Source organism: Odocoileus virginianus, chromosome 9 (assembly GCF_023699985.2).
Source record: "Odocoileus virginianus isolate 20LAN1187 ecotype Illinois chromosome 9, Ovbor_1.2, whole genome shotgun sequence".
Classification (NCBI taxonomy): Eukaryota; Metazoa; Chordata; class Mammalia; order Artiodactyla; family Cervidae; genus Odocoileus; species Odocoileus virginianus.
The window spans coordinates 52,336,284-52,354,761 of NC_069682.1; the positions used below are offsets into that span (position 1 = coordinate 52,336,284).

Below are 18,478 nucleotides of genomic sequence, written 5' to 3' on the forward strand. Positions count from 1 at the left end.
GCAGTAAGGAGGTGCTGGGGGCCCCAGTTTATAAAGAAGGTGTGGCATCTTTGAGTGGATAAATCCCCAAGCCAGCCCAGGGCCTCCTCAGCCTTACATTCAGGGCTCCTTCCAGCCAAGGGTGGAGTTGCAGAGCTTTGGGGATTGGCCTACCCACAGCAGGTGACACGTCCAAGGTGCCCAGGAGAACTGATGCAGGCGGCCCCAGAGGCTGCCCCAGAGCTCAGAGGTCATCTGCCCCTTACTCTTCACTTTACCTGCGTCCTGTTTGTTCACTGAGAGATCACGGGCCTGGGGGCAGCCTAGAGTGAGCTCTCTCAGTCCATCCTCAACAGGGACCTCTCTGTCCCACATGGCCGCCTATGCTCAGGGCCTCAGTCTGCTGGACTGTGAGAAAATGGGGCTTCTGGGCCCCTCCTGCAAACCTTGGCTGGTCCAGACAATAGCTCAGGCCTACTGACTGGGGACACCACCCAATCACACTCATTACCTCACCAGCGCCTCCCACAGATAGGCCCACACATCCTACCTTCACAAACTCTTAGGCCCATTTTATACACACAGGATCCCATCTCAAAACATCCTGCACAGTCCATGAGGTTGCAAAGAGTTGGATATGACTGAGCACTCATACACTCTGCCTGCTCACTGGTCAGCCCCATGAGCGACAATCATGAGAACATTTGGAGATCTAGAGCCACAGTGCACATTTTATCCCTTCCTCTAGCTTCCTTTCCTCCTCTGTATTTGAGATGAAAAGCAGAAAAATGAAAGATAATAGAACTTCTGACAACAAATGGTCAGAGTGGCCCTTAGTTTACTCTGATGGCAGTAAGAAGGGCACAATGGAGATGAAAATGAAACGATCGAGTGAGGAGTGGGGACCTGTGCTTGGTCTGTTTGCTTCCAGCTCAGCCTCCAGCTCTCTCTGCCCCCACCCCCCACCCCGGTCAGGTCAGTGACCATCCCCCAGAGATCATGTGCTGCAGAACGTCAGAGGCAGAGATGAGAAGCTATGCCTCCACGTGGGCAGGCCTCTGGGAAGGCAGGATGGGCACAGCATGTCTGGGCATTGCCAGCACCTGCATGACCCAATGATGAAGTATCATAACACACCACAGTCCACAGGGTCACAAAGAGTTGGACGTGCCTGAACGACTGAAAAACACTTGTTGGTTACTCGCTATGTTAGCAATGTGCTAACAGTCTCATGTATAATATTTGAAACAACCTCATGAGGTGGTTACTCTTCTTTTCATCCACATTTGTAGACCAGAAAATATACGTTCATAGAAATCATGAGGTGTATCAAAATGCCCCAGCTATCATTGGTAGGACTGGTGTTGGAATCTAAGTGTGTCCGGCGTGCTGACCAGTGCTCTGAGTCACTGCTGTTGTTGGATCAGAATCACAAGGTCCAGGGGACACCCCATCCAACATTACTAGACCCAAGTTTCTGATGATCTCTCTCTCTCTCTCAGCCTGGTTTCCACTCAGTAACGTTGGAATTCAATACAGAACTCTTTTCAGGATCATATACAGTTTTTGTAAATACTGCCGCAGTGCTAAAATTTGCATTGTTATTAAAGATGATAAATCACCAGTCCCAACAGCCTTAGGACAGTTTTCTGTAGAAACAGACTTCACAACAGGAGTGGACATTTCCTGCAAAGAGCTTCATGCTGAAGAGTCTCAAAGAGTGTGAAGAGTTCCCTTTGTAAGCAGACTTCCTTTCCCCGATGCCAGAAGGATATAGGCAGTTTGGGTCTGAGGCCTATCTGACCCCTAGAAGCATCTCCCTGTTCCTCTGCATTATACTCTCTGGTGTGGAGGGCAAGGGGCCACTGTAAATAACTGGGAGTGTGAGAGCTGGGGTGTGTGGTTATGACACGCTCTGAACTGTCTCCTCTATGCTGGTCACCAAGGCACCTCAACCACAGCAAACTCATCAACCAGGGGCAGTTCTGCCCTCTCCCTCCAGGGAGGGACATTTGGCGATGTCTGCAGACGCTTCTCATTATCACAACTGTGGGTGCTGCTGGCACCGGCGTGTAGTCTGGAGATGCTGCTCCCAGACATGCAGCAAAGACATCTAAGGACTTCCCTGATAGCTCAGCTGGTAAAGAATCTGCCTGCAATGCAGAAAACCCCAGTTTAATTCCTGGGTGGGAAGATTCCCTGGAGAAGGGAACAGCTACCCACTCCAGTATTCATGGGCTTCCCTGGTGGCTCAGATGGTAAAGAATCCACCTACAACGTGGGAGACCTGGGTTTGATCCCTGGGTTGAGAAGATCCCTTGGAGAAGGGAACGGCTACCCCTCCAGTATTCTGCCCTGGAGAATCCCACGGACTGTATAATCCGTGGGGTCACAAAGAGTCGAACACAACTGAGCGTCTTTCACTTTCACTTTCACTGTTGTTTCACTGATGGGAAATGGACAGGATTTGAATGCCTATGGCTTGTAAAGTAATTAGCCTCCAACTAACAAAAATAAATGGAAAGAAAAAATAAAGGAAATCGACCCTGAAAAAAAAAAAAAAAAAGAATGCCTATGGCTGGTGGGTAGCAAAAACCACAACAGAGCCCTGATCTCCCTGAGGCACTGGCTTGTTGCTGGCCCTGGAGCCCCAACCCAATTTTCAGATTCAAGATGTCCAAACGATGAGCTTCAAAATGCCCTATCCCACCCAATTTCCTGGGACATATCACATGACCTAGAAAAATCCCATCCAGTATGAGAAATCAGACACTTTCAGGAGCAAAAAAAAAAAGGCCTGGTTTTCACTGTTACTGCTTTAGTGTTTATAGAGAACTCGGAAGGAAAATATTATCAGTCACAAAACATCACAAGAAACTCACAGTGTTAATACACTGCACCCGGCTGATGCTGGTTGAATAAAATGCTCAAGAAGTGGAACATTTCACGGGAGGTGTAGGCAGGTCCTGAGTCATTTTTCTTCATCATCTGGTCATGTTTCCCTGGGGCAGAAAGGGAGGGGGACACCTTTCTTTGAAGCTATTCATCTTCTTTCACCTAGAAGATCATGTTTTGTAGCTGTGAAGCCTAAACATACCATTTCATAATTTCAGCAAGAAGCTTTCTGGAAATAGTAGTCATGGTATTGATTAATCTGTACATTCAAATAGAATAGAGCCTCCAATATGGAATACTGTTATCCAGGCAGTCACTGCAGATGGATTCATACACCAGCCAGACATGTCTTGGGTGATAATGAAGTCCCAACCTGTTGTTTTCCCCATATCTCTGTCTTCTGGCTTGAAAGGTTGGCACATAAACGCACGCAGAATTCTATCACTATTAAAATTCAGCAAACCCAAACTCAGACCCTCACCTCTGGCATGCAGTATGCTTGGCACTGGGGGTTGGCAGGAAGACAGCGAAAGATGAGGAAGAATTAGGTAGCTTGTAGGCTTCCTGCCCTCAATATCCTCAGAGACCTTGAAGGAGAAAGAAGGCACCAAGAATGGAAGGTTATACAAGAACAAAAAAGAGAACGGTCACGCAGACTCAATGCACACGCATTTCCAAAAGATCTCATTTCTCTACAGTTGATCTTTGTTTTCTGTAGACACTCTGCATCCATCACACACCACTCCCATCCTTGGTAACTGTAACTCCATTTCTTCTGGGGGACTTGCCCCCCTCCTGATGGACTTGTCTTTGTAAAGCAAAGTTCCCATCAGTCTCCAGGTGACAGGGACACATGTGACTCAAGTTAGACCAGAGAAACTGCCTCCTGGACACTGGAAATGGCACAGTGAGTCCAAGGAGCAGCTCACAGGTGTCCTCTCAGTGAGTATTCACTGAGCACCCACTCTGTGTCAGACGCCGTGCTGGGTGCTGAGGGTGCGTGGGGAAGGTGACCACCAGACCCCTGGCCTCGGGAACCAGATACTGCCACATGGGGGCGGGGTGGGGGGTGGCATAGAAACTAGCAAAGTGACTGCCTTTTGCCACCAGGTGGTGATAAGTGTTGTGGAAAAGGAGGAGAAGAAAGGGGAGAGGGAGGGGGAGAAACGGGGGAGGAGGAGAAGGTGTAAGAAGGGAACGGGAGTTGACAGATCACCCTCAGGACAACCTCCTGCAGAGGCGGGGCATGTTCCACTCTTCATTCCTCTGTTCACTTTCTCTTGAGGCTTATGGGTGGTTCCAACCCCCTAGGTCAGGGGCAGCAAATATTGTCAGTAAAGGGACAGATGGTAAATCTTTCCAGCTCTGGGTGGCCTATAGACTCTGTCAGAACTCTGCCCTTATGAACACAGCTGTGGGCAAAGCATCGGTGAGTGGATATGGCTCTGTTCCAATAATAGTTTATTTATAAAGCAGATGGCACATAGGATCTAGCCTGCAGACCAGAGTCTGCCGACCTCAGCTCTTGATCTCAGGATCTGTGCTTATTCCTACCTTTTCAGACTCAGTCCTCCAATTGCAGGTCCTATTAACCTAGGGCAGTTCCTGATTTCTTCAAATAAACCAACCTAACATGACACATCAGCTATCTCTTGCTTACAAACAAGTGAACCTCATGGATCTAGAAGGTGCTTCTCAGATGAGAAAGGGCAGGTGTTACATCTGTGTTATTAACAAATAGCAAAAGGCACAAAGGGTATATGGTGTAATCAAGTCCTATCACCACATTTTATAGGTTGTTACACTGGGGATCAGAGAAGGAGAGATGCCTGCCAAAGAATACTTACCAAACCCCAAACAGGGGCCAGAATTCAAGTCTATTGCTTCCCTATTTCAGAACCCTTATCGTGGGTCCATTTCAACTGGAAATAACAGAAAACTCAACCAATTTTAATAAAAGAGGGTTAATTTTACCTACACTACAAGAAGTTTGAGAAAGTAGTTGCTGACATCATTTCAGGAGTCTAATGATGTTAGGGCTGCGGTCTCCACAATCTCCCCTGGCCTTTCTTCATTAGTACAAAATGGCTGCCACAGCTCCAGACATCACACAGATGTTCAAGGCAAGAGGGAGAAGGAAAGGGTAGTATCTAAATAAATTCTTTCTCTCCCCAAAGCTAAAGTTTTCCAGCAACCACTCAGAGCATGTGTGCTTTTATATGGCCACTCTTAAATGTCTGGGACACTGAGAAAGTGGATATTTCAAGTTTCAATTACTGAAGTGAAGACAGAAAAGGGAGAAACGGGTCAGGAATTGATGTTAGATTTGTTGACTCAAAGCATTAGCCTCAATTTCCTTTCCACAACTTGTCAGTTCAACAAATACAAAATTATGGACTGCTTCCTGCAAGGGTGGTGCTGATTCAGAAACACCAGAAGGGGTTCCAAAATCTAGTGCACTGGATAGTTCACTTAGGGAACTTTGTGAAATACATATTCCCAGATTTCACTCAAAAGCTGTTGTTCAGTCACCAAGTTGTGTCTGACTCTTCACCATCCTGTGGACTGCAGCATGCCAGGCTTCCCTGTCCCTCACCATCTCACTCAAAAGCGATAGGATCAAAATGCTAGAAATAGGGCCCAGGCATCTGAATTTAGATGAAATCTTTTATCATAAATTTACAGTTGTCCCTCTGATACCAGTCTCCAGCCTTCTATTTTCTCTCTAAGGACCCTTTTGTGACAGTCACATGTGGACCCTTCCAGAAATCATCTGGGCATAATCAGGGTATGTCTGTATATCTCTCTGGTATTTTCATAACCAGAAGCCACTGATACATTGCATAACACTGTGACTTGTCACCTAACTTTGTGGTCTAGACACACCTCAGTACAGTGTCAAGGACAGCTGGACACCCACCAGGCGCTGTGGGAAGCACTGACACAGGTTCACCCACGTGGCCCTCTCAATAACCCCAGAAGGCAGGGTTTTGATCCAACACCCTTGTTGACTTCCCTGGTAGCCCATATGGTAAAGAATTTGCCTGTAATGCAGGAGACCCTGGTTCTATCCCTGGGTCAGGAAGACCACTTGGAGGAGGAAATGGCTACCCACTTCAGTATTCTTGCCTGGGAAATCTTATGGACCGAGGAGCCTGGGCTACAGTCTATGGGGTCACAAAAAGTCAGACACAACTAAACACTTTCACTTTTCTTTCCTTGAACAGACGTGGACACTGAGTCTTGCAAAAGTACAGGAAGACCCATCACGGGAGTCCACATTTGGGTCGGTGCTTGGAAACCAGGTGTGAACTGAAGCAAAGCTAATTTCAAAATCCACCTGAAAGTTAATTTCTTTTCCTTACCAGATTCCTACTATCTTTTCCTTTTAATTTCTTTCCCCTTACTCTATCATGAAAGTTGAGTCAGGTAAAGGGCTTCATTTATATACTTAAATAAGAACTCCATTTAATTGTGCTACCCTGTGCTGATTCTAAAGGCAGATATGAAGGATGTAGATTTCCAAAACGCAACACTCATTTTGAATATTGATTATATGCCAGGCACTGGAATACACAATTTCTAAAACCTTCTGTGCTCTCAGGGACTCACAGTGAACTCTGGGGAGAGGTGGGGGGCGGTACACACAGATGGTTATAATACAGTGCAGGAGTGGGGAATGGGGGTGAGGCAAGCAGTAGCCATGTAAAGAGGTAGCCCCTGCAGGAGCGGTGAAGGCCTCCCAGGAAGGATTCTGCAGAGCTGAAGGTGATTAAGTGCTTGCAAGTTTATCTGAAAGGGATAATGACACCCCATGGATTGAGAAACACATGTGCGGAACTCAGACTCACACAAACATGGAGCACATTCAAGTGACCACAAGGAGTCAGAGATCTAGGTGGACTCACCCCTGCTTGCCATGTCCAGGCCCCTGGCAGGCATTACTAATCAGTCACATTCTGAGCTTCAGGGAGCTCTGACTCAGGATGGAACTCCTCCAGATGGGGCTCCAAGCTGCCTCCACCACGAGAGCTGGAACCAGAGAAGAAAGGAAGTCAGGGCCACACTGTGGAGTTAGGGCAGGGGGAAGTCACTGCTTAAGCTTCCATCAGAGCTTTAGAGACTATCTGGAGTCAATGGAGAGAATAACTTAAAGCAAGGCGGGAAGTAGGGGAGATGAAGGACAAGCAGCTGAGTAACTGAGCACACACACATAGGCACCCCCATCATGGGAAAAGAGCTGGGGTACTCATGCCCAGGGCAGAAGGCTTTCAGCTGAGAGCTCTCACCACTTTACTGAAAGGAAGTATTTCCCTAATGCATCTTGCTTCCTTAAAAGACTGACAGATTAGTGAGTCCATTTGGTTTCAAGCAGGATGGTACAATGTGACATACCATCATACCATGTATGTTATTATGACATCAACGACACACTTTGGTTATTGCACCAATCTTGCTTCAGTTTTGACAATACCATCAAAGTAAGCACATTTGGCAGGATGTTTTAGGTAAAACAAACAAAATCCAGCTCAAACAGGATTAGGCAAAGAAAAGAGGAATTAATGGGCTGAAGGCCCAGTTGACCTGGGGGCCATTAGGCTTTCCTTTCTCTCATGCATGGTGTTGGTTTCATTTCTAAGAGGCTTCACACAGCGGCTTCTCTCCAAGTCAGGGCAGAGCTGGCTGCCAGCGGCTCCATGAGTCCTCTCTGCTTGTCCTCCTTGCCCGCCACCTCCCCTAAGAACTCAGACGAGCCAGGCCACCCTGATGAGAGCTATCAGGGACGGGACACGGCAGAGAGGGAAGCCGAGGCCAGAACACACTTTCCAGGTAGAAAGGGGAGGATTTAGAGTGACTGGAAAAGGGGAAGGAGTCAGACAAGAAGGCCCTTAACTGGGACACTGAACTGGGAAGGAGCAGGTTAGAACCCACGTCTTCCAGCCTCCATCCCAGCCTTAGAGGCAGAGCAAGGCCAAAGCTGGGAGTATGGGCTCTAGCTTCCAGCAGACCCACCAACCCCCAGCCGCTCGACCTTGAGCAGAACCAGTGGTGCAGGAAAACACAGGCTCTGGGGTGGGGTGGGGGTGTCTGCGTTCCAACTTTGGTCTGGCTGTGAGGCCTCATCGAGGCCATCCGACTCCCCAAGCTCTGATTGCAGACAGGGCTGTTTGTGTGTGGAGTAAATGAGAAACTCTGAAGCACCAATGGATGCATCCCAAGATTCACGGGCCACAAACACAGAGGGATGTCTCCATCATATTCATACTGGTTCACGCCTCTGGCTTTATCACCAGGGTGACTCAAATCCGCTACTACCTGGGTTCACCCCTTACCCCATCCCTTCCTGCTTCGCTGAACTCTTGCCTCCAGAATCTGGCGTTTGCTTCTGCCTAAGAGCCTAAGATTCAACACGCACGGAGTCCTTTGCTTGGAACTTTGGCTCCCAGGACACCACTTTGCTCTAGACATTCAGTGGCATGACCTCAAGCCCTCTGTTCCCTGACATGGGTCCGGGGTCCTCCAGTGGAGCTAGCTCCCTCTGCCCAGGCCCAGTTCACTGCAGTTCACATTCTAGCACACTACTCCAAGATCAAGCCTTTAAGTTTCCACCTTTGACATCTATTACCCTGCACTAAAAACACATCTGGAACATAGACCCATCCCAGACACGTGTGCAGGGGCCTCCTCTTAGCCACCATCAACTCTGCAAACACCAGCTCACTCCACCTTCACATCTGTCAGATTTTCTTTCATTTAAGACATGCAGGAATATCAAGCACCACATTTTCATGGTACCCAGCAGGGTACCCTTGCTTTCTCATGTGTGTATCAAGGCTCTAGTAACAACAAAAAAGCCTCTTTTTCAGTGGAAGGAGAAACTTACACAAATAAACATGGTAACTTTTAACATAGCCTCTTGGCTGACATATATAGAGCCCCGTTTCTGTTTCTCACGGACAAGAGAAGCTTCAGAGACAGGAAAAAGCCAGGATTGCCCATTTAGAGACATCCAGGAAAACAGCAGCCTGCTTGGGAGTGCATTCTCTGGTTGGGTTTATTACTCCTAAATTATTCAGAGTCTTGACTGGGATTCATCAAGGTCGCCGCATCCCTGAACCTTTTGTGCTGAGAGGACCCGGCGGTGCATTTCATTTCTAAAAGGATGCATGAAATAATTCTCTAACAGAAAGCAGCCTCTGCTGATCCCCAGCATCGTCTTGGGCTTCCCCAGTGGCTCAGATAGTAAAGGATCCACCTTCAATGCAGGAGACCCTGGGGTTTCGATGCCTGGGTCAGGAGGATCCCCTGGAGAAGAGAACAACTCACTCCAGTATTCTTGCCTAGAGAATTCCATGGACAGAGGAGTCTGTGGGCTGCAGTTTATGAGGTTGCAAAGAGTCAGACATCACTGAGTGATTAACACTTTCACTTCCAGCCCTTTCTGCTCTCTCTCATCCTTAGCAGAATGAGCGAGGTTCATCAGAGCTCTGAATCCTGACCGGATAGCAATGCCTGGGGGCTGTTTCGAGCTGAACAAGGGCGATCCAAGGCCCAAATGGGCCAGTGTGCATTACGCTGATCATCTTTCCTCTGTTTGTTGCTGACATTCACATTCCCTCTTAAGTGTGTTCTGAGCTGTGCCCAGGCTAGGAAGCCTGACTACCCAAAGCACCCACCCACTTTACTCCCTGATTGCCACCTGGGTGGAGAGGCACTCTGGTTTATGATCAGCCAGGGTCTATCTCCCAGGACCTGGAGGAGACACACCCAGAAGCCGCAAAGTATGTTCTCTTCCTCACGAGACCCTGCATCCCTTCCCAATACACCAGATCTTTTGGGATTTATTGCCAGGGTGCGTGGGACTACAGAGGTAAATACCACCTGGAACACTTCATTCTGCAAGATTATTGTATAGCTCTCCATTTGTTCCCTTGGGATCAAGAGGATTTTTTTTTTTTTTATTCTTTTTTTCTTTCTTTCAAGAAGAGAATTTTTAAAAATATTAAGCCGAAGCCTAAATTATTTCTTCTCTGCCAACACACTAAGTGGATGCACATCGTTGGAAATTCTCAAAGACTTATTTTCAAAGGGTGAAATTCTAAAGATTTCAAAAAGATGGTCAAATATAATCTTTTCTTTTTTCCTTCTGAAGAACAGTGGATCACAAAGTTATCTGAGTTTTACAGCCAGGAAAGTAAGGAAACGGAGGTCTGGCTGTCTGGGCACAAACATTAAAAACCCTGCAGTCCTCCTGTGTGCGCAGCTTAATTTCTTTTTGTTTTGTAATTACGGTGTTCTCCCCGGGGGCAAGACAGATGCAGAGCGAGGCAAGAGCGCCATCTGTAGGAGAAATTTCACAGCCCAGGTCCGCCCAACCCCAGACACTCGGGGTTCAGGGGCTCCAAGGCCAACGCCCTTCACCATACCCCTGGAAAAGCCAAGACAGGACCCCCTCATCGAAAGAATAATCAGTGGCAATGATGTTCCAGGGAGACTTAGTGAGATCTATCAGATTTTTAATTGCCCATTCCCTTTGATCTAGCAATTACTCCAATTCTAGGGTTTATCCTGTATAATATCAGCTCATATGCAGAGATAAAAGTCCAATATTCACTGCAGTATTCGTTTCATAGTGAAATATAAAAGCAATCTAAACACTTATTAGTAGGGGCTGGTTAAATAATTAGGGGCCTCCCTAATTAATAGGGACTGATTAAATAATTGGGCACAGACCTAACAAAGAACAAGGGAACTACACAAGAGTGGTTTTCCACTCTTGGAAATGTCAAGCTGTAAAAAGCAATTTTGCCAACATTCTGCAGAATGTGGCCTTTTTGCAAAGATACATGTTCACAGAAAGTGTAACACTTAAAACTGAACTGTCAGCATATACATAGGAAGGATCTGGAAGAATATCTTCCTAACAGTAATGATCATGGGAGGAGTGGACAGGGAGGGGATTCTACTCTCCACATTTCTGTATTAACTGAGTTGTATTGCAAACACAGCTAGGTACTAACAACAAACTCGGTACTAACACAAACAGGTACTAATGTTGGTTTTATTGTACATGTTGATAGAGGACATACTCAAGTCAAAAGCAAACTTCCTGAGTCCTTGCATACCTGGAGACTCTTCAACTCAGCCTCAGCCCTGAATACTGGTGTGGCTGAGAGTGAGTGGGATTCCAGCTGCAAACACACCTTCCAGGAGCCTGGGGAGATGTGGCTCCCTCATCTCCTGGCATCTGATGTTGGCAATGAAAAGCTGAATTCCCATCCGAATTTTGTTTCTTAGAAGAAACACCATTCTTCTTTCCAAAAGCTCTCAGTATTGGGCACACCCTTGGTTTTCTAAAGTGTCAGCGGATGGGCCTTCTTCCTCCAGTTCCCTGTGCAGTGGGTCCTTTCACTCTGAAGACACGTCTTTCTGCACCTCTGGGATGCTTTTCCACGATTTCTTTTTTTTTGTTTTCTTTTTACGTTTCTTTCTCTCTAATCCCCTTTTTCTCTTTTTCCAGGATCTTTAACTAGATGTCAAACTTAGGTTCATCCTCCACATCTCTTCACTTTTCTCATTATCGTGCCTGTCTTTGCAAAGAACCCCTTGACCTTGACCGGTAGCCACGGCTGTTCTGCTCCTCAGCCCAGGGACGTGCTTCCTATTTCCGGAGCAGCGCTCTGCCTGGGAGGTCACACTGCAGACTCTGGTCTCTCTGAACCTCTCTGGGCGACCTGAGATTCCTTCTCTGTCCTCTGCTGTTGCCCATTTCTTGACCTTTTGGCTCTCTGGCTTGCTGCATCTGGAGTAAACCGTGCCTGGTGCTACCTCTCCTCCTGATGCAGGGGTATTTGCATACCTTTCTGGGATACCTCCTCCCCCAGTATCTGAGCTCCTGTGGTGTGTATGGGGAGGGGGAGGGCCTGCTGGGACAGGCGACCCATCTTGCTTCCTGGGTGCAGGGCGACACATCCCTCCCAAGACCTCTAGTTCCTGAGAGCCCTCACCAACTCCCCTGGCCTCAGGAAATGCCAGTCTACCTAACACAGTAGAAAGAGGGGAAGGGCCTCCTCACCAATTAACTCATAAGACTCCCAATTTGTCCCCATGAACCTTCCCTCCCCACACCCCTGCATCTCAGATCTTTAACTCAGAACTCAGGATCTTCTGTTTATTTTTACCTTCTCAGTTCCTTCCTCTGCGTTGCCTTTAGTTTTTGCTCCCCGTAAAACTGATTCTACTTGCTTTCTATATTTCAAGATGGTCTGACCCTCTGCTATGACTTAATTCTGTTTGTATTTCCTTTATTATCTTTTTGGCCTTTCTGTAAGGTATGGGATGAGATTTGACATGTAAGGAAAATAAGGATGCCAAGGTATGGAAGGTGAGAAAACATACAGTCTTCATCACTAACTGCAAAGTGTGGTGTCTCTGTTCAGCTTCCCAAGAGGGGTTAAAAGGCATGCGTGACTTGTTCCACGGAATTTCTCAGCTTAACTTTGCTTCTTAGAATTATTGAATTTCAGGAAATAAGTTACTCTCAGTAAATACAAATGATAAATATCAAGTCATAAAACCTTTTTTTAGATAAAATTTGGCAATAACTGCACCTGTCAAAAGAAACATACTCCAAGTGAACCAGTTAATCTTTCCCTCTTTTCTTCTTTTTCATTTCATCAGCAATAAATGGTTAGAAAGAATATCTGGATCTTAAGTTTATGAAACCTTGCTGAACAAAGTAGTTCTGTTTTTCCTCTGTGATTTTATTTATTTTTTTTTTAATTCTCTGCCTTCACCTACTTACTTGCATGCTTTCTGTCCTGCACATTAGAATTTAAGTTCCTTGAGCACAAAGACTTGCATTTTTCTCTTGGCTATCGATCGGCCCTTAGTCTAAAATCCTACTGGCCATTAACAGTGAACAATGATTATTTAATGGAACAAAAAAGGGTGTCTCCCTCATACCTGATAAGCAAATTCCATTTCCAGATGATTCGCTGGGAATGTAAATACAGCAAAAGCATTCCTCAAAAGTTCAACATAAAATCACCATATGATCTGGCAGTTTTACTCCTACATAAACACCTGAAAGAGCTGAAAGCCAGCCTGGTAGACACCTGTACACCAATATTCATGGCTGCCTTGTTCACAACAGCCAAAGGTGGGAACAACCCAAATATCCATCAATAAATTCACAGATAAGCAAAATGTGGTATACATATACATTGGAATATTACTAAGCCCTGAAAATGATGGGGTTCCAACACATGCTACAACATGGATGGACTTTGAAGACATGCTAAGTAGAATAAATGACTTAAACTGTGACCCTCAAAAAGGACAAATATTGTTTGGTTCCTCTTATGAGGTTCCTGAAGTAATCAAAATAATAGAGACAGAAAGTAGAATGGTCATTGCCAAGGGTTAAGCTGAGTGGAGGGAACAGAAGCTACTGTTTAAAAGGCCCAGAATTCCTGTTTGGGATGGTGAAAAATTCTAGAAATAGTGGTTATAATTGTACACTATTGTGAACATACTTAATGCAATATGTGCATGTAAGTGCTAAGTTGCTTCAGTCATGTCTAACTCTCTGTGGCCATGTGGACTGTAGCCTGCCAGGCTCTTCTGTCTATGGCATTCTCCAAACAAAAACACTAGAGTGGATTGCCATGCCCTCCTCTTTCAATCTTCCTGACCCAGGGATTGAACCCACATCTCCTGTGGCTCCTGCATTGCAGGCAGATTCTTTACAACTGAGCCACCATGAAAGCAAACTTAATGTAGGATACTGTTTATATATATATATATGTATATATATGTTTTTCTATTTGTCTTAATTTTATGAAATTAGATGAATTTATCCTGAAATTCATATTAGATGAATCAGCACTGGTAGGAGTCTTTTACCATCTGTTTAACTTAAAATCTTAACAAAATTTCTGATTTAACATTCTTTGTTGGTTTTATAAAAATGAGTTCTGATAATTATATACATAAGCCAGTGATGTCTGATTTATTATGCAAGCAAGAGAAAATACGTCAGATGCTAAATTCTTATTTTTTCCAATGTCATTTGTGACTTACTCAAAGTTTTTACCCATATATTACTTCTGTTCCCTCAAAGATGAAAAACAAAATCACTTCTACAAATGTTTGTCAAAATTGGGAGCACTTTAACAAATAGCTCTCAACTATAGCACCTTCTTACATGTCATTAAATATTCTCCTTTGAATATAATTTAAAACTTTTCAGTTACATCAGGAAATTTTCTAATATATTTCCATAAATTACAATAAATAATGTACTTTTAAACTTCTGAGGGGTTTTCAGCTAATGTGTGATATGAGTAATTCAAGTTCATCTCACTGGGGGTCTCCAGTTCTTCCCACAAGCCACACTCATTAGGGACAGAAACCAGGGCCACCAGAGGTATTTCAAAGGATTCCAAACCTGTGTGTTTTTGTGGCCATTGTGGGTGGAAAGGAGGTGGGAGAGGAAGGTTTGAATGCCTGATTTAATGCCTCCATGGGTCCAGGTCACCTTCGAAAAACCTCCTCGGAGCAATTACAAAACCATCTGCAGCAACAGGCACACAATAAATATTATTTGACTGAAGACCCCAGGGTTCCCCAAAAGCCTGTTACCAGCACTGATGGTAGATGAGAGATTTTAGGTGCTCCAAGGACAAAGACTTGTTTTATTATCATACAGGTAAAAAAAAAAATAATGATGGCAAGATTTTCCATCATGGTTGAATGGCATAATCTATTGTTGGTAATAACAGAAAATGTTTTTTTTTTAATAAATATACTTAAGATGGTTCCAGCTACAGAAATAAATAAATAATAGGTATTTATTTATACCTATTAGGTATAGGATTTGGAAAAACTCCACAGGTGGCCTACAAATTTCTGGATGGGGCAACACTAAAGTAAGTTAATATTAAGGTTGCTTGTTTGCCATCAGAAGCTGGAGGCTGGGAGGATGGAGAAGGGGGTGCTGCCGGGCTGGTGCTGAGACATCTGCGGAGTACCAGGAGTCTGGTTCTGGTGTGTGGAAAGCAGCAGAGGCTGGAGCCAGCCATGGTGCCCAGGGGTGCCGGCAGAAATGGCAAACAGGAAGGAGCAAGTCCCTTCGTCCTCCAGCTCTGCAGACCCCCACTGGTCAGGGCTTGAAGGAAGCAGGGGGCAGAGGGGAAAAGGAGCCCACAGAGCCCCACTGCGGGACAAAGCCAAGTGCAGACAGAGGGCTGGGAGCCCAGACTGTAGCTTAATACCGATGGGATAGGGCGGCCAGTACTCACAGGACGCTCTGAATGCAATGGCCTCGGATTGCCTCCTCACCCTTTCTTTTCCCACCGGCTGCTCACCCGGCACCCACACCAGCTAATATTCCTCAGTCCTTCATGGAACTCCCTCTGGGTCCCAGCTCTTCCTTGAATTCCTTCAGCACCTGCAGCTGGGTACCACCAGTTCATCACTGCTCCGTGTCTGCTGGACCCAGAATCTCTTTCCAACACAGCTCCAGGCCTCCTGCCTTGGACCAGCCTTCTACGTGCTCCAAGTTGCTCAAGCCACCAAGCAAAGCTGTAGACCTCCAGTGAACCATCCTGAATGAACCTCTGAAGTTGATACAGTTCAAAGCTAGAGCTCAAAAACCTTGCGGGAAAAGAGGGTGATGTCAAGCTCCTATGAGAATTCTCTAACGAGGCATCTGTCCAAGGAGATTCTGAATCTGGGGTGAACATCGAGCCGCACCTCTGCCCAGCTGTCGGCCTCGGCTAGGTCATTGGTCCTGGCTGTCCTTCACTTCCCAGCCTGTGAAATGGGCTAACAATGGGGTCTGGCCGCTGTCAGGTGTCGTGAGGATGAGCGGTCACTGGGGGAATGCTTAGCACCGCGCTGGCTGAGCGCATGCTCAGAAAGTGTTCAACATGGGAAAATAAACAGGGCATCAAACACGAAAGTTTCTCCACAACCCCAGGGAAGTCAGGAGAAAGACATCAGACAAATTCCAACCAAGGGCATTCTGCAAAAGCTCTATTCAACTGCCAAAGTCATCAAAAGCAAAGAAATCCTGGAAGACTGTCATAGCCCAGATGAACCAAAGGAAACATGAGGATTAAAAACCTCGAGTCCTGGGGATTTCTTGGTAGTCCAGGGCTTAGGACTCTGTGTTTTCACTGCTGAGGTCCTGGGTTTGTTCCCTGGCTGGGGAATTAAAATCTCACAAGGCACACAGTGAAACTAATAATAATAATAATAATAATAAATTTGAAGGAAAAAAACAAAAAAATGAGTCCCGGATAGGGTTCTGGAACAGGAAAAGGATGACTCTTTGCGACCCCTTGGACAGTAGCCCGCAAGGTTCCTCTGTCCATGGGATTTTCCAGGCAAGAATACTGGAACAGATTGCCATTTTCTCCTCCAGGGGATCTTCCTGACTTAGGTATCCAACCTTCCTCTCTTGTGCCTCCTGCATTGGCAGGCAGATTCTTTACCTCTAGCACCCCTTGAGTGTCTGAGCACACAGTGAAGTCTGAATAAAGTATCAGTTCAGTTCAGTTCAGTCGCTCAGTTGTGTCCGACTCTTTGCAACCCCATGGACTGCAGCATGCCAGGCCTCCCTGTCCATCACCAACTCTGGGAGTTTACCCAAACTCATGTCCATTGAGTCTGTGATGCCATCCAACCATCTCATCCTCTGTTGTCCCTTTCTCCTCCCGCCTTCAATCTTTTCCAGCATCAGGGTTTTTTTTCAAATGAGTCAGCTCTTTGCATCAGGTGGCCAAAGTATTGGAATTTCAGCTTCAACATCAGTCCTTCCAGTGAATATTCAGGACTATTTCCTTTAGGATGGACTGGTTGGATCTCCTTGCAGTCCAAGGGACGCTCAAGAGTCTTCTCCAACACCACAGTTCAAATGCATCAATTCTTCGGCACTCAGCTTTCTCTATAGTCCAACTCTCACATCGATATATGACTACTGGAAAAACCATAACCTTGATGAGATGGACCTTTGTTGACAAAGTAATGTCTCTGTTTTTTAATATGCTGTCTAGGTTGTCTAAAGTATGGACTTCAGTAAATGATAATTATCCATATTGACTCATTAGCAAATATATCATACTAAAGTAGCTTGTTACCAATAGGAGAAACTGGGTTTGGGGTGTTATGAGAGCTCTTTATAGCACCTTAGTGGTTTTCCTGTAAATAGATACTATTCTAAAATTAAAGTTTGTCAAGAAAGAAAAGAAACCAAACCCCTCCATCCCAATGACCCACAGCTGGCATAAAATGAAGTTCTAATTCAGACCCACTTATCAGTTATCAGGGAGCCCATTCCACTCAGGCTGGGCCACACCTGCTATTATTAAGACAATTACAGGCCTGGATGAGGAAAAGCTGGGACTGCAGTCATTCCACCTGGGATTCAGGCCTGCAAAGGCATGTAAGTGGAAGATCATGATGAAGTAAAGACCCGGGAGGTAAGTGCAACCTGCAGTTTGGGTTTGGGAGACCCAGAGGCTACTTGTCTACAGAGCCCTTGAGATCAACCCCTTGCGAGTCCAGAGTAAGTCAGGTCCCCACAACAGCCAGGCCCTGGCTTTAGAGAGGCTCAAGGGCAGGCAGGCTTGTCATGATGGCAGTTACCTGCCCGCATCAAGCGTGTGCTTTAGCAGGAAGCTTCCATACAGGGTCCCATCCCCTCATCCCCTCCCCCTCAGGGTTCCACAGGCACTGCAGGGAGCCCCGTCTATATGAGGCCCCCTCTCCCCCACAGAGTCACAGGCTCTCAGGGGCTGAAACTTGCATCAGCCTGGGATTCCAGTGTTGGGGTGTGGCAGATCTCGTAGGGACTTCACCTGATTTCACCCAGACTTTGTGGCATCTTGTCTCTCGGAGGAGTTCTGGGGTGAGAGCGTCTGCCTGTCAAGCCACAGGGGTACAAGGCAGTCAGCATCCGTGCCTCTTTCCAGCAGTCTGCCACCTTGCCTATAGAGCACAGTTTGACATCAGCTGTTTTCCCAAGTCATTGTTTTTTTTTTTACTTACAAAGATGTATTAAGCACCAACCTCAGGGACATTCCAGTTGGATAGGCAGTCAGAAGAACTTTGTCGGTCCTCACTTCTCCTGAAGCCTAAGCACCATTCATCTTGCATTCTCAGCCTGAACATAGGGAGTGGCCCTGTCACCTCCAAGCACGCACTCCCCTTCTTCTGGATCACCTCCTCATCTTGTCTGAAGATCCTACCTCCTCCACTCTCAGACCGTGTCTTTGGAGGGAGCTGACCCACACTCCAGTTCCAGGAACAGGTCCCACGTTCCACATCCAATCATGGTAATTAGCTCAGAGATGGACACAAAATCCAGTCCAGTGAAATGGTACTCTAGGGGGTTGCCAGATTTGTGTTCTTTTCCTGGTGAGGGTGCTGAGCTGGTAGGATGTGAGCCTGGAGCCACTGGCAGCCAGCTCTGCCATGACTTGGAGAGAACCCACTGTATGAAGCCTCTTAGAAATGAAACCAGCATTACACATCAGAGAAAGGAAAGCCTATTGGCCCCCAGGTCAACTGGGCCTTCAGCCCATTAATTCCTCTT

General features: G+C 46.2%; 1 long non-coding RNA gene across 1 annotated transcript; it reads right to left on the reverse strand.

The window, feature by feature from the left end:
* Window positions 1-2,832: 2,832 nt before the first annotated feature.
* On the reverse strand, window positions 2,833-7,226 carry LOC110145002 (uncharacterized). The gene is made up of 4 exons (XR_002316047.2): window positions 7,164-7,226; window positions 6,783-6,906; window positions 3,356-3,461; window positions 2,833-2,981 (listed from the first exon to the last, which is right to left on the reverse strand). It is a non-coding gene; the product is annotated as an uncharacterized lncRNA (long non-coding RNA).
* Window positions 7,227-18,478: the final 11,252 nt, after the last annotated feature.